The sequence below is a fragment of the Heterodontus francisci genome, chromosome 33 (genome assembly GCF_036365525.1).
Source record: "Heterodontus francisci isolate sHetFra1 chromosome 33, sHetFra1.hap1, whole genome shotgun sequence".
Lineage (NCBI taxonomy): Eukaryota > Metazoa > Chordata > Chondrichthyes > Heterodontiformes > Heterodontidae > Heterodontus > Heterodontus francisci.
This window is the reverse complement of record NC_090403.1, coordinates 46,606,978-46,624,432: the sequence shown is the minus strand read 5'-3', so window position 1 is coordinate 46,624,432 and position 17,455 is coordinate 46,606,978. Positions and strand designations below refer to the sequence as shown.

Genomic DNA, 17,455 nt, shown 5'->3' with positions numbered 1-17,455 from the left:
CTTTCATATTGTCATTAACAACACCGTGCATTCACATACATGCACATTAACCCTGATTTAGACTTTATTACTTTCTCTCTTACTCTGACCCCACTTAATAACTTACTATTCTCTAATCTCGTGGTATCTATCTCTCCCAGTATTCTGTTCACCTTGGTATTCCTCTCTGATATTTCCTCCTGGTTCCCACACTCCTGCCAAGTTAGTTTAAACCCTCCCCAATAGCACTAGCAAATCACCCCACAAGGAAATTTGTCCCAGCTCTGTTCAGATGCAACCCGTCCGGTATGACCTTCGAAACTGCACAGGTTCACAATACCTGCTATCACTGTTGAACCATTCTGACATTTTGTGTAAAATAATGTTGTTCTTGCAATGGAATAATAGCCCCTCATTAATTGCAAAATGTTGGGATAAGAGATTATGAGGTAATTCATCAGTTCTTGAATCTTTTTCTTTCACATTCCCGAGAATCACTTGTGTGCATTAGCGTTTTGAGGCAGTGACTTAAACAGGCCCCATAAATAAATAAATAAAGATCTGGATTAGGTGATGCATATTCAATGGATTGTTTTTGAAAACAGAAACTGAGTAATGGAATTTATTTATTTATTTAGAGATACAGCACTGAAACAGGCCCTTCGGCCCACCGAGTCTGTGCCGACCAACAACCACCCATTTATACTAATCCTACATTAATGCCATATTCTCTACCACATCCCCACCATTCTCCTACCACCTACCTACACTAGGAGCAATTTACAATGGCCAATTTACCTATCAACCTGCAAGTCTTTGGAGGTGGGAGGAAACCGGAGCACCCGGCGGAAACCCACGCAGACACAGGGAGAACTTGCAAACTCCGCACAGGCAGTACCCAGAACTGAACCCGGGTTGCTGGAGCTGTGAGGCTGCGGTGCTAACCACTGCGCCACTGTGCCGCCCAGTTTGGGTTTGGAAATCCAACAGCAGCACATTATGCAAACAGTGGAGTTTTAATTCCAGGAATGGAATCAAAAGAACAAATCTGCATTGTTATGGGGCCTTTCATGATCTCAGGCCACACTAAAGTGCATCATCCCAATGAGATATAGTCACTGTTGTACTGGAGGAAAGTGTACAAATAAAATAAATCCCTATATGTGGAATCTCATATTGATCTATTTGTAAGTGTACCAGATGGGAGACTGTAATGAATAACAGAAGGAGAAAAATCCCTCAAAATACTGCTAATAATCAATACATAGGAACATAAGAAACAGGAGTGGGCCATTCAGCACTTCGAGCTTGCACCGCCATTCAATAAAATCGTGGCTGATCAGATTGTGGCCTTAACTCCACTTTCCTGCCTTTCCCCCATAATCTATGACTCCAGGGTCCTCTTGTCCAACATCATTAACTGCATACACATATTTGATGTTACTCAGATGCACCAGACAAGTGTCAAGCAATGACCATCTCCAACAAGAGAGAATCGAACCATCTACCCTTGACGTTCAATCGCATTACCAATACTTAATCCACCATCATCAACATCCTGCCGGTTACCACTGACCAGAAACTTAACTGGGCCAGTCACATAAATACTGTTGCTGCAAGAGCAGGTCAGAGGCTGGGAATTCTGCAGCGAGTAACTCACCTCCTGACTCCCCAAAGCTGGTCGACCATCCACAAGGCACAAGTCAGGTGTGAGGTGGAATACTCTCCACTTGCTTGGATGAATGCAGCTTCAACAACATTCAAGAAGCTCGACACCATCCAGGTCAAAGCAGCCCACTTGATTGGCACCTCATCCACCACCTTAAACATTCACTCCCTCCACCAAAGACACACAGCGGCAGCAGTGTGTACCATCTACAAGATGCACTGCAGCAACTGGCCAAGGCTCCTTCGACAACACGTTCAAAACACGACCTCTACCATCTCGAAGGTCAAGGGCAGCAGACGCATGGGAAGACCACCACCTGCATGTTCACTTCTTCACTCCCCCACCACCAACCCCCCAACCCCCGACCCTCAAGTCACACTATATCCTGACTTAGAACTATATCGCCGTTCCTTCACTGTTGCTGCGTCAAATTCCTAGAACTGCCTCCATAACAGCACTGCGGGTGTACCCACACCACATGGACTGCAGCGATTCAATAAACAGCTCACCACCACCTTCTCAAGGGCAATTAGGAATAGGCAGCAATGCTCACATCATGTGAATGAACTAAAAAAAAAGTGTACAAATAAAATAAATCCCTATCTGTGGAACCTTATATCGATCGATTTGTATGTGCACCAGAAGGGGGTCTGAATAGCTAAGGAAAAAAATCCCTCTAAACACTAATACAAAAGTAAAATGTAGGTGCTAGAAATCTCAAATGAAAATAGAAAATGCTGCAAATACTCAGCAGGTCAAGCGGCATCTATAGAGAGAAACAGAGTTGCTGATCCTTCATCAGACCGGTGTTCATTTTTGAGCAGAAACAGCATTCTCTGTTTATAATTCCCCCAAAATACAGCTGTGAATCATTCTTGGGTCCTCTTATCCAACATCATGTAATGCACCCACATACTCAACACTGCCCAAAATGGATGAATAAACGACTTCCAGAGGGGTCCCACTAAATAGGAACTTTCATTAATTTTATTCGGAAAAACAAGTGCCAAGTACTTATGCATGACAGCAACCATCCATGTGAATACATCACCTTCTCATGCATAGAGTGTAACCATATTAATTTCACACATAGCAGTGCAAACCTAACCAGAGATTTACTGGATTAACACTACAATAAAACATGAACTAGTTCCCTACAGATGAAAGGAATACTGCATTCATAGTGTTAATGGCTTAGTTAATCAGTTGGAATGCTAGTTTCCCACCACAAGAAGGGGATAATACTGTTGAAGTGGAACACAAAGCACTCTATCGCCACCTAGCCACAGAACACTCACACTGCAACGACACAAGTTGAACCTGTTATTTGGGGTTTAAAAACAAAGAGCATTGTTCTTTCAGTGTTGCTGTGGTAAGTCTAAATCGTAGACTTATCCAGCACAGAAGAAAAAAAAAGCACCTTCCACAACCAGACGTTTCAAAACGTTTTTCAGCCAATGAAGTACTTTTGAAGCGTTGTCACTGTTGTAATGCAGGAAACATGGCAGCCAATTTGTACACAGCAAGCTCTCACAAACAGCAATGTGATAATGAGCAGATCACCAGTGATGTTGGTTGAGGGATAAATATTGGTCAGGACACCAGGAATAACTTCTTTGCTCTTCTTCAAAATAGTGCCACAAGATCTTTTACGGCCACCTTAGAAAGCAGACAGGGCCTCGGTTTAACATCTCATCCGAAAGACGTTACCTCCGATAGCGCAGCACTCCCTCAGTAATGTACCAGTGTCAGCCTAGATTTTTGTGCTCAAGTCCTGCAGTGAGACTTGAACCCTCAAACTCCTGAGACACAAGAGTGCTACCAAATGAGCCATGGCTGACATTCAGCCCGTCATGTTTGTGCTGGCTGTTTGAAAAAGCTTTTCAATTGGTCCCACTCCTCTGCTCTTTCCCCAGAGCCCTGTAAATTTCTCCTTTTCAAGCATATATCCAATTCTCTTTCAAAAGTTACTTCTGAATCTGCTTCCACCACCATATTTCGGTTATCCTGGGGAGACTTTCAAAAGTATATATTCGAGAGAGAGACAGAGGGACATACAGAGAGGTTTTGCAAGAGACCTCCAGAGCTTCGGACCTTGACAGCTGAAGGCATGGGCAATGGTGGAGCGATTAAAAATCGGGGACACTCAAGAGGTCAGAATTAGAGGAGCACAAAGTAAAGGAGATGTGATACACCAACATTATTTCACAGATTTGGAACATTTCAGTACTTTTTCCAATCAATTACACTAGATTATTCTTTCTGGTTATGCTATGGTTTTATTTCTTTGAAGTGCATTTTCTGCTGATATTAGGAATGTTTAATTAACAGACAAATCATAAATTCATTGTTTACTTTAAAAAGGGGTGTTTGCTCATAACTTGGGAGATTTTTCAGCATTTTTTTGAGGTTTCCATTTGCTCTCTGTTTTATGAGCCAATGTTCAGCCTTCAGATCTGTTAATCAATCAATATTGGTATGTAAATGACCAATAGGAGTGGGCAAGAGTAACCCAATGTTGATTTGAAATTTGAGAGAGCAAATATCTCACTGCCACTCAGTTCCTCTCCCAATTGTGTGTTGTGAATTGGATATTTAACACATTCGGAATTGGCAACATAAATCTGCACTCCATCATTTTGTAATGCACTATTGCTGGGGAGTCTAGAACGAGGGGTCACAGTCTCAGAATAAGGGGTCAAAGGATCTTCGGAATTCTCTACCCCAGAGAGCTGCAGATGCTTCAGTCGTTAAATATAATTAAGACTGTAATCAACAGATTTTGAGTGAAGAAGTTTCTCCCCATCTCAGCTCTAAATGGCTGACCCCTTATTCTGAGAATAAGGGACATGCGGTGGTGAGAGAAGCTGGAGTTGAGGTAGATCAGCCAAAATTGTATTGAATGGCGGAGGAGGCTCAAAGCGCCAAATTGCCTACTCCTGCTCCTATTTCGTATGTTCTTATGGCAGTCCACCTGCCTGCTGTAATCTTGAGCTATCTACTAATTAAACAATTGTGTGAAACAACTATCCTACAGTTTCAACAAGCTGAGTTCCAAGATTCCTTTCCATACAAAATTATCAGACCCCTCAATTCTGCTGCAGGAATAATTCTGGCATTTAGAATCCCACATTATACATACCCATAATAATGCCTCTGTTAAAGCAGTGGAATGTCACAGAAATGCATAAATGCATTTGCCTATTCTCACCATCAGTAATTTCTAGCTTAATTCATAAGTCATGGATTTGTGGTATGTTTATACTCCACTGATGTACTCAAGGCATGAAGCAATTACCAAAAGCACATCAACACAACGATTTAGACATCTGCGGCAGGCTGTGTTTACAGTTAGATTTTCAAAGCGAGGTGAGTTTTATTAGTTCTGCACAAAGTCACTAACTGGGGTACCCCACCAAGATGGCAAGGAAAAACAATAATGACAATTCAGTTATATCAAATCAAATACAAAAGTCATCCTCAGTTTCCTACCAATAAATCCTGGCACAACAATCAAGCTGCAAGTGAAGGAGGTGCACATCATACAAGCATAGCAAGATATAGCACCCAATCTGTCCAAATAACACATTCCAATGACTTAGAATAAAACTGGAACTGTACCTCTGTTAGTAAAGAGACTCAATTATTGTACTGCAGAGTTTCATAGTATGTTCTTCCAACCCCTTCCAAGAACTCCACTCAAAGCTTGCCACATTGGCAAGATTTGATGTAACTACATACAGGAAAGTGCTTTTCTTTCTCCCAAATGTAACTTAATTAACTCCTAAGTTCAAATACCTAGCCTGTGCAGAGTTAGCTGGTCTTCCTCAGTATGATGGTGAGCTATTGGCTTCAATACATCCCATCTAGAAAGAGATAAAAAGAAAAGTCAGCCAGGATTGCCTCTGTTTGCTGGACCTTGATGGAACAGTGTGGATACCAGAAGAATGCTGTGTATTTTTCCAGAATTAATGGCCTACACATGAAGTTATGGAACTAGTGGATTTTGAAAGACCCGATGTCAGAGAAAACAATTTTGATAGTGGGTCATTAATTACAGAGAAAAACAAATATTTACCTATTCATCAAAGCATTTACCCATTGTTCAGTTAAAAAAGGATGGGATTGGACTCAGCTGTAATGAACTGCACAATCAAAACTCATTGCTCAAGCACATAGTTGAGGAATCATCATTAAGGCATTGGTGTTGTTTGCACATGCCAACTCACGGACAATTCTTCCTACCTCCCTCTGGACCATGACCCCACCACCGAACATCAAGCCACCGTCCAAAGGACTGTCACTGACCTCATCTCCTCTGGAGATCTTCCCTCTACAGCTTCCAACCTCATAGTCCCACAACCCCGGACAGCCCGCTTCTACCTCCTTCCCAAAATCCACAAACGGGACTATCCCGGCAGACCCATTGTGTCAGCCTGCTCCTGCCCCACTGAACTTATTTCTTCCTATCTAGACTCTAAATTTTCTCCGCTGGTCCAGTCTCTTCCCACCTACATCCGTGACTCTTCTGACGCCCTACGTCATTTTGACAATTTCCAGTTTCCTGGTCCCAACCGCCTCCTCTTCACTATGGACGTCCAATCGCTCTACACCTCCATCCCCCACCAGGATGGTTTGAGGGCTCTCCGCTTCTTCTTGGAACAGAGGCCCAACCAGACCCCATCCACCACCACCCTTCTCCGCCTGGCTGAACTTGTTCTCACATTGAACAACTTCTCCTTCAACGCCACGCACTTCCTTCAAGTAAAAGGTGTTGCTAAGGGTACCCGCATGGGTCCTAGTTATGCCTGTCATTTTGTGGGATATGTTGAACATTCTTTGTTCCTGTCCTACTCAGGCCCCCTCCCCAAACTCTTTTTCCGGTACATCGATGACTGTATCAGTGCCGTTTCCTGCTCCCGCCCCGAACTGGAAAACTTCATCAACTTTGCTTCCAATTTCCACCCTTCTCTCACCTTTACATGGTCCATCTCTGACACTTCCCTTCCCTTCCTCGACTTCTCTGTCTCCATCTCTGGGGATAGGTTGTCTACTAATATCCATTATAAGCCCACTGACTCCCACAGCTACCTCGACTACACTTCTTCACACCCTACCTCCTGTAAGGACTCCATTCCATTCTCCCAGTTTCTCCGTCTCCGACGCATCTGTTCTGATGATGCCACCTTCCATGACGGTGCTTCTGATATGACCTCCTTTTTCCTCAACCGAGTATTTCCCCCCAATGTGGTTGACAGGGCCCTCAACTGTGTCCGACCCATTCCCCGCACCTCTACCCTCACCCCTTCCCCTCCCTCCCAGAACCGTGACAGGGTTCCACTTGTCCTCACTTTTCACCCCACCAGCCTCCATATCCAAAGGATCATCCTCCGCCATTTCCGCCACCTCCAGCGTGATGCCACTACCAGTCGCATCTTCCCCTCCCTTCCCCTGTCAGCATTCCGAAGGGATCATTCCCGCCGCGACACCCTGGTCCACTCCTCCATTACCCCCACCACCTCGTCCCCGTCCCATGGCACCTTCCCCTGCAATCGCAGGAGGTGTAATACCTGCCCATTTACCTCCTCTCTCCTCACTATCCCAGGCCCCAAACACACCTTTCAGGTGAAGCAGCGATTTACTTGTACTTCTTTCAATGTAGTATACTGTATTTGCTGCTCACAGTGTGGTCTCCTCTACATTGGGGAGACCAAGCGCAGACTGGGTGACCGCTTTGCGGAACATCTCCGCTCAGTCCGCAAGCAGGACCCTGAGCTTCCGGTTGCTTGCCATTTCAACACTCCCCCCTGCTCACATCTCTGTCCTGGGATTGCTGCAGTGTTCCAGTGAACATCAACGCAAGCTCGAGGAACAGCATCTCATCTACCGATTAGGCACACTACAGCCTGCCGGACTGAACATTGAGTTCAATCATTTCAGAGCATGACAGCCCCCCATTTTACTTTCATTTTTAGTTATTTTTTTCTTCCTTTTTTTTCACATTCTTTTTCACATTTTTTACAATCTTTTTTTTTTGCATTTAGTTCATTTCATCTTAGTTTGTTCAGTTTGCTTACCCACTGTTTTTTTTCAGGTTTGCACTTGCTGCTGTTCAATATTCAGTGTATTAACAGCTAATCTGTACTAATGCTTTGTCTTTCAACACACCATTAACATATTGTTTGCCTTTGCTCCATGACCTTTTGGTCAGCTATGTGGCCTGGTCCAATCTAGACCTCCTTTGTTATCTCTTGCCCCACCCCCACCTCACTTGCTTATAACCTGTGACTTTTCTAATATTTGTCAGTTCCGATGAAGGGTCACTGACCCGAAACGTTAACTCTGCTTCTCTTTCCACAGATGCTGCCAGGCCTGCTGAGTGGTTCCAGCATTTGAAAACAGAAAACAGAAACTGTGTTGTTTTTATTACTCTGGATGAGTTTCTAACTATAGTATATGTGCACCCATGTTTGTCTACATCATAATTTGCATTTGAATAGCACCATTAACAGAAAATCCCAAGGCACTATTAAAATAAGCAAAAGGAAAATGAAAGTTAAGCTAGTAAGGAAGAGATTAGGAGGGTTGACCAAAAACTTTGTCAGAGAATTGATTTAGAGGCTTTCAAATGTGAACATGCATAGCAGGGTGTTCCAAAGTGTAAGCCCAGGTTGGACGAAAGCTTTGCCAATATGGTGAGACAAAAGAGGTGAAGGACACCTGTTTGAAGTAAGAGGAATGGAGTGTTTGAGAGAGGACACAGAGCTGGAGGAGACAGTGTGGGACAAAACCTTGGTGGAAATTATGGACAACGATTCCAAATGCAATGCAGTTAAGAACAGAAACTAAAGTAGGGACAAGGTGATGGGCAAAGCGGGACTTCCCATAGGATGTGTGGCAGAGCCTTGGTCAAGTTGAGGCATATGGAAATGGTAGGCCAGCAGGGAGAGCATTAAGAGCAGCCAATTCTGAAGGTGATAAAGGATGATGATGGATTTCTGGATGCATCAGAAACCTTGTCGACTGAATGAAATGATAATGGGCACTTCTCTACTGATAGACCAGTTAAATTCTCTTGCAATACACTCTATTAAACAATGCCTCTTTAAACACAACATTATAATCACATCAGTTTCACTCAGTGGTGGCAATCTCAGCTCTGTGGGTTGAAACACAGTTCCAGGAAGTGAGCACACAATCTGGCACATAATGTCTGTGCTGTGTTGTCAGAGGAGTTCTCTTTTGGATGAAACTTTAAACCATCCCAAAAGTTAATTCATTTGCTGTGTAGTACTTTGTTCTGAGCGTGTAAAAGCAGCTAAATAAATGCAAATTATTAAGTCTTTCTTTTACCCAGCACTGTTAGATTTTGGATTTAGCAACTACATACATTTAAATTCCCAAATCCAACTTTCTGATGTCCAACACTAGATTTAAGAAATCAATTGAGAAGGTAACATTGGTGAAGTATTAATGTTCTTTAGCATGCTTTGTAGCTGGGATAAGACAGTATTTAAAGAAAATAGTAACATATACACATGATGAAGCTTATTTTTATTACAGTATTGACAGGCTGTCCAATTGGAGACCTTTGATCCTTACTACGACGTGTAATTGAAATGTCTATCATCCACAGACACTGACATATGGTTCGATCTAATACTAGTACCCAGTGTAAAGCACAAAGCTGCATGCTGTTTAAAAATCTGTTCACACTGGGAGGACTACATCACCGTCTTTAAAGGCAACAGAAAACACAGAAGCAGATTACTGAGTTAAAACTGATGTGAAGCCATAGGATGTTTCTAAAGCCGTTACTCTACATAAAAAGAGCCAGTCTCCCATCTGGGATTACTTTGTATTGAATTACCAAGAGAACAGCAACATCGTTGAATGTAATTTAGCCTTAACTGCCAAGGTTTTAGGAAACATTGGCAGAGTCTTTATATATATCACACAAAGGTTTGTTCCTTTAGGTTTCTGAGATTTGTCATCTTATACTTGATTTTTCCACTATTAAGCAGATATTATTGGACTAAGTTTTCTCCTTTCCCACTCTGTTCTATGAGGCTTTGCTATTGGATTCTGGTACTTTTTGGTGACTTTACCTTGAACGAAACATGCATCTAAAATCTTAAAACCTGCAAAAACATTTATTACAATGTTCAAATCTCCTTCCTATTGTAGCTATGGCAGATGAACGGGCACAGAGAGCTTCCCTGACCTCCAACAAGGGTCAGCAGTTGGTGCATGCTTCCAGGAGTGTCAGCTTACTTAATTTATAACTTATCCAAAACAGGCTCACCACAACTCTGGGTGCATGCTTTACAGGCTAAAGATTTGTAAGCAAGATAGACTGATGTGATCTCATCGTCTCAAAATAGATATGATTTTTTCCAACATCTGAGAACAAACTAAAGTCCATTACTGAAAAGCAAGGTCTATCTACGACAACATTTGACAGAATCCATGGAGTTTAAGGTTAATTTTAACACAGCAGTTCATATAAACATTTAAATGAAAAGATGCACAATCAGAAATCAGCTTAAAGTTGCAGTTTGCTACAATTAGTCTCTAAGCCTCTGGGTTCATAGGATGTGAATGTCGCTGGTGAGGCCAGCATTTATTGTCCATCCCTAATCGCCCCTCAGAAGATGGTGATAAGCCACCTTCTTGAACTGCTGCAGTGCATGTGGTTAGATACACAGTCCTTGTGCTGTTAGGGAGTAAGTTCCAGGATTCTGATCTGAAGGAAGGGCGATATATTTTCAAGTTAGGATGGTGCGAGACTTGGAGGGGAACTTGTAGGTTTCCCCATGCAACTGCTGCACTTGTTCTTCTAGGCGACAGAGGTCGTGGGCTTGGAAGATGCTGTCGAGGAAACCTTGGCAAGTTTCCGCAGTGCATCTTGTAGATGATACACACAGCTGCTTGTGTGTGCCGGTGGTGGAGGGAGTGAATGTTTAAGGTGGTATATGGAGTGCCAATCAAGCAGTCTGCTTTGTCCTGGATGCTGTCGAGCTTCTTGTGTGTTGTTGTTGCTGCACTCAACCAGGCAAGTGGGGAATATTCCATCACACGCCTGACTTCCTGGTTCCTAGCCCACAATTTATGCTGAAAAGTGAGCATATGTGGATGTTCCCAAAGCAAAATATCCTGCTGACACTCACTATCTCATAAACCACAAGATTTATATGTCTTAGAGTCATTTACAACATAGAAGGAAGCCATCGGCCCATGCGGCTCTCTGCGGAGCAATCCAGTCAGTCCCAATCCTCTGCTCAAACCCCGTAGCCCTGCAAGCTTATTTCCTTCAAGTGCCCATACAATTTACTTTTGAAATCATTGATTGCCTCCGCGTCCACCACCCTCATAGGCTGAGAGTTCCAGGTCACTGCCACTCACTGCATAAAAAAGTGCTTCCTCACATTCCCCCTGCATCTCTTGCCCAAAACATTCAATCTGTGTCCCTTAGTCCTTGTACCATCAGTTAATGGGAACAGTTTTTCTTTGTCTAACTTATCTCTGCCTGTCATAATCTTGTATAGCTCTATCAAATCTCCCCTCAATCTCCTTTGTTGAGGAGAACTCCTCCAGCTTTTCCAACCTAACCTTGTAACTAAAATCCCCCCCATCCATTCTGGTAAATCTCTTCGGCACCCTCTCCAAGACCCTCACATCCTTCTTAAAATGTGGTGACCAGAACTGGATGCAATACTATGGTTGGGGTCTAACCAGAGCTTTATAAAAGTTCAGCATAACACCCCTGCTTTTGTACTCAATGCCTCTATTTATGAAGCCCAAGATCCCATATGATTTGCTAACACTCTCTCAATATGTCCTGCCACCTTCAAAGATCTATGCACGTGCACCGCCAGATCCCTCTGTTCCTGCACACTCTTTAGAATTCTGCCATTAAGTATATATTGCCTCTCCCTATTTCTTCTGCCAAAATGCATAACCTCACACTTGTCAATATTAAATTCCATCTGCCACTTGACTGCCTATTCTGCTTGTCCATCTATGTCATGTTTCAGGCAATTCATATCATCCTCACTGTTTGCCACTCCAAGTTTGGTATCATTGGAAAATTTTGAAATTCTACTCTGTATTCCAAGATCCAAATCATTTATATATAGCTATGTGAAGAATGGCAACTTCAGCAAGAAACTGGATAACTGCCAATATCTACAAAACCTGAAAACAAAGACAATCAGGAGACCAGGGAAGGAATCGGAACAAAATATGTATGAATGTCAATACTACAAAGTCAAATTTAGCTAATTTGTCTAATTATTTCTGTGCTTAAATTCTAACCATTAATTAGCAATGTGCTACAGTTCAGTGCTCTCTCTCTGTGCTGTGTTAATACTTCAACTTGCAGCAATTGAACACTGGATTTCACCAGGCATTAGTAAAGAGTTTTCATTGATTTCCACTGCCTCTCTTCGTCTTCAGCTGAGTAGCGCACACTGTGGGAGCCACAGGGGAAACAGCCCCAAACAACATGCAAGGTACAAGGCAGACAAACATTCACTACGTACATAACTATAACCCACGAGGAACTTGGCACCATCTCAGACAGCAATGGTTGGCATCAAAATTCACATGAACCTGGCAATACGAGACCAGATCATCAACATAGCAAAGGAAGCATGAAAAGAATAAATTAAGTTTGCAAATTTACTAAATAAAATAAAAGCTCAGTTATAATGCTGCCCAAGGTTGCATTGTCCAACCACACTCTCAGTTTATGCTCAAACATGGAGAAGGGGTACTTGGGTAAGCTATCAGAGGGCAGCTGGCACCTGAAGAACAGCACATAGCATTACTTCTGTGTCTTTAAGAGAGGTGAGGAGAAAACTAATGAGGGAGGTAAACAAAGGAGAAAATGTGAGGAACTGCACAGAAATAATTTAACCTTGAACTGTATTTCCCTGGAGAGCTTGCTGTCTGAATTAATTTATAGAAAAGAATCATAGAATCAAAGAAGGTTTAAGGCACAGAAAGAGGCCACTTGGCCCATCGTGTCTGTGCCGGCCGAAAAACGATCCACCTATTCTAATCCCACCTTCCAGCATTTGGTCCGTAGCCCTGCAGATTACAGCACTTGAGGTGCATATCCAGATACCTTTTAAATGAGTTGAAGGTTTCTACCTCAAATACCCTTTCAGGCAGTGAGTTCCAGACCCCCACCACCCTCTGGATGAAAAATTCTTTCCTCATCTCCCCTCTAATTTTTCTATCAATCACTTTAAATCTATGCCCCTCGTCAATAACTTCTCTGCTAAGGTGAATAGACCCTTCACCTCCGCTCTATCCAGGCCCCTCAAAAGTTCATACACTTCAATCAGATCTTCCCTCAGCCTTCTCTGTTATAAGGAGAACAACCCCAGCCTATCCAATCTTTCCTCATAGCTGCATTTTTACAGTCCTGGCAACATCCTTGTAAATCTCCTCTGTACCCTCTCTAGTGCAATTACATCCTTTCTGTAATGAGGTGACCAGAACTGCACACAGTACTCAAGTTGTGGCCTAACCAATGAGTTATACAGTTCCAGCATAACCTCCCTGCGCTTATATTCTATACTTCGGCTAATTAAGGAAAGGATTCCATTTGCCTTCTTAACCACCCTGCTACCTTCAAGGATCTGTGGATATTCAAAGGTCCCTCACTTGCTCTAAACTTTTCAGTATTTTCTCACTAATTGTGTATTCCTGGGCCTTGTTTGACCTCCCCAAATGCATCACCTCACACTTCTCTAGGTTGAATTCCATTTGCCACTTTTCTGCCCATCTGACCAGACGATCAATATCTTTCTGCAGCCTACAGCTATCCTCCTCGCTATCAACCACATGGCCAATCTTTGTGTCGTCTGCAAACTTCTTGATCATGCCCCCTACATTTACATCCAAATTGTTAATATATACCATAAAATGCAGGGGACCCAGTACTGAGCCCTGTGGAACGCCACTGGAAACAGCCCTCCAGTCGCTAAAATACCCGTCAACAATTACCCTTTGTTTCCTGCCACTGAGCCAATTTTGTATCCACCTTGCTGCATTCCCCTGGATCCCATCGGATTTTATTTTTTTAACCAGTCTGCCATGTGGGACCTTGTCAAAAGCCTTGCTAAAATCCATGTAGACCACATTAACTGCATTACCGTCATCAATTCAGATTTTAAAAACGACTTCAAAGATCAGCTTCAAAAGGAAAAGCCTACTTTCTTGGACCTGCAGCAAAAAATAGTTTCTCAAAAATTAATGTCAATGTCTTGGGGCCTCAGTGTGTTGCTATAGCACTGATTACACATCTTGCAAACTGTACACCAGCTTCAGTTAATCACATTTTTGGGAGCATTCCTATCTGCAATAGAGAACGCACGTGTCATTGTCTACACAAAATACAGTACTTGTCCACTATTATCTGTTCCTTAAATATGTTCCTCCAGCACATGTAATTGAGAAATGACTTATAACAATAGCAAATATCCGAGAACTGATAGCTGGTCTTATTAGCTGCATCTCTCAGCCTGGTCCTTAGATACCACAGGCTTTGTTCTGAGTTAATTGTGGAACATCACTGTAAATGACACTGTACAAGACTAGATAGAGAATAAAAGATACATTGGAGTGATTTAAAAGGCAATAATCTCAAACTGCTCCTGTGGTTTATAACCACCATCTGAATGCCTCCAGCTGATTGCTGCATCCGTTTTCTTTTGTACACTAGCATTGCTCATGGTGAGTCAGACAATAGGGGTGTCATCTTCAAAGTGTGAGGGGAAAGTATGTCAGGAAGTAAGTGTGTTACTTACAAAAAGGGCTTGCTATACACAAGACTTTAATTTGTTCCTAGCTTATCTCCTACCCATTGCTCATGACATCAGTATGCGATGTTTTACAACAACAGGGGTGTAATCAACAATGTTGGATGGGGAGTGTTTCAGGAAGCAAAATGCAACGCTTACAGGGAAAGCAAGCTATACAAGACTTTTAATTATAAACTCAATAATTATGTGGCTATATGGGTTCATTTTATTTGCTGGTACCGGCATCAAGGGACACAGCAACAGATGCTTCATGTAGTCAATGCAAGTTAAGAGGAACATAGGAACAGGAAAAGTTGCACCTAAGAAGCCTGTTGTCCTTTTTATTAAAGTTGATCACACCCTACCATCTCTCCATACCTAACCCTCCACCAATTTTCAAAAACATATCTAGTTGTCTTCCGAAAGATCTTCGATATTTATCATGGTGATGAGATTATGTCAATATTTTACAGCGCTAAGCTACTGATTATTAGGTCAAGAAATAATGCAAGCTACATAAACAATACAATTTCAGTTAGGCATTTTCATAAAGTCATAAACAAGAGTACATTTAATTTACTTTTCTAGGCTTTTGTCTCTGATCTTAGCTGTTATCGCAGTAGGGGCAATACAATTGGGCCTGAGCTACAACGGGGAAGCAGTTTGTGAAAAATAATGTAATTGGATAACAAGTCTAGCTGAGGCACACAAACCTTCCAGCAGCCAATTTATTTCTAAGGACTAATAGCTATATTGTGTCCATGTTGAGATATTTCAAAGTATCTCACACAACAAATTAGTGTTTGAGTGGTGGCTGTTGTTATGTCACCATATGAATGTGGGTCAAGGTCGACATTGGCAGGGACTTGGAGCAGACTCTCAGCCAACAAAGTGAGTGCAGAGCAGGAGGCAGGGCAAAATAGCTCTCAAAATACATGTCAGTGTGTGCACACAGAGTTGGAAGAGGGAACGAGAGAAATGTAAAAAAAAAGAAAACATTTAAATGAAACAAACAGTCATTGCTAGAATGATGCATTCAACATCCAACAGCCTGGTGCAAGCACAGCAAGCGTCTTTTCTAATTAGACACATCCAGCTCAGTGCAAACTCTCCTTAAAACCTAACTCTATGACTAAGCTTTTGGTTAGCTGCCTTAATATCTCTATAAGGCTCAGTGTCAAACTTGGTCTTAAAACGTTCCTGTGAACTGCCACGGAATGTTTTCCTATTTTAAAGGTGCAATATAAATGCAAGTGGTTGTTGTTGCAAACAAGGGTCTAATAGAATGAGCCAAGTCAAACACTACTAAATTCACAACAGCTCTCTATCATGTAACACGTGAACATTCTTAGAGCACGATGAATATCAATATCAAGTTATTATTCCAGTATCTTTAAAGTATCAAGTTCTGCAATCTGAGAAAAGAATAAATCCAAATGCAGAAAAGGCCATTTTCCCATTAAGTCCATCTTATCCAGAGACTAAGCATAATTATTCTATTATGGACTTCCCACTACCCATCTCCTCACCCTCCCTCAGGTAACCAACTATTGATATAAACAACACAAAAATACTTCCAACTCCCTTGAACAAATATACGCAGTGCTTTTAATTTCTACAAATCTCAATGACTTCTCCCATTACATATTAATTCAAGTAACCCTGAAATAACTTACTTTCTCTGGACTCCATTCCACATGTCCCCTATCCTGTTGCAGGCATGAAGATTTTCCCCCAAACCCTAATTCTACTCAAAAATGTGTTTGGTTTCATCACTGGAAACAAAAAATATTACCAAGGGAATAAATCAATCAATTTTGACATGGTAAGCAGTGTTCCTGCAGTAAAACAGTTAAAAGCTTCAGATTCCCCAAGAAGGTATACATCCTCAGTCCAGCCCTATTGCACAGTGCAATATAGTTTACACTTTCCTGTTCAGAAATACCTTTTGATGATGAGAGACTGTGACCAACCTCTATCAAACAAGGAAAAGCAGTCTGGAATAAAAAATAAAAAACTCCCTCTCCTTAAAAAGTCATCATTTAACAGGCACATTAGTATAATTTTGGGAGCCCCTATTTAACATAATGGTTTCCCAGTAGCTGGAACACATCTAATCTCAAAACTTAATTCACAGTGAAAATCCAGCAACAGATCAAAAGTTAGTAGAAGATTACATCATTAAAGCCTTTTAATATCCTGAGCAAATCGATGAGTCACAAAATATTCTAATCGCATCATAAAGTAACAAACCTGTTACAAACCATCATTCAACTCACCATGTGACAATTCCAATGAAATCTGAGGAGCAGGATTTTGTCCCAAGCAGCACAAATTAAAAATAATTAAGGAAAAGAACTGCCAACAAACAAATAAGATTGACTCAGATATTCAAATTTGGACTTAAAAAGGCACAATGTCGAGAGAAGATTTTAGCAAAATACTACTGAAGTCATGCGAGTATTCTGCTGGAGGAAAAATAACTGATGAAGCTCACTGACAATTGCACTATATCAGTGGTAGTGCGGCTGCAACACCCCTCCGCTATAGTTGAAACAATAGTCTCCAGCTGCTCCCTGGTGTTCTACTTTAAGCTACTACTGCCTTAAAAGCCACAATTCAATACCGCACTTTTAAAAAAATAACTCAGTCAGAAGATGATTCCGTTATCTCTCATTTCCATTGAAGTGCAGAACTAACCAGAAGCGGAGATGACGCAAGCCTGCAATTCCCTGAACCATACTCCCTCAAAGAGTTACCTCCCGCGATGCTAGCTTTGAGCTGTTGCAGGAGCGTCTTCTTACTCTCAGCATAAGTTTCTTCCCTCCTTATATTATAACTGTATTGGCACTTTTAGGTAAATCTCCTACGGTAACTCATTTGCCTGATACAAACAATATATATGACAACAGCCTCCTGTAATACATTGAATGTAAACATACACTTACTATAGAAGTATCAATAGGACAATTATGGTAATGGTGTGAGGTTT

At 41.9% G+C, this 17,455-nt stretch overlaps 1 protein-coding gene across 5 annotated transcripts in view; it reads right to left on the bottom strand.

The window, feature by feature from the left end:
- The window catches only part of raraa (retinoic acid receptor, alpha a), a 594,392-nt gene that overhangs the window by 565,130 nt on the left and 11,807 nt on the right, over positions 1-17,455 (bottom strand). For 3 of the 5 annotated variants that reach the window (XM_068013478.1, XM_068013476.1, XM_068013481.1), the window contains exon 2: positions 5,447-5,514. The exons of the other annotated variants lie outside the window; for them this stretch is intronic. The gene's annotated coding sequence lies outside the window, so the exon portion shown is untranslated. The remainder of the gene's footprint in view (positions 1-5,446; positions 5,515-17,455) is intronic. 5 annotated transcript variants of the gene reach the window in all.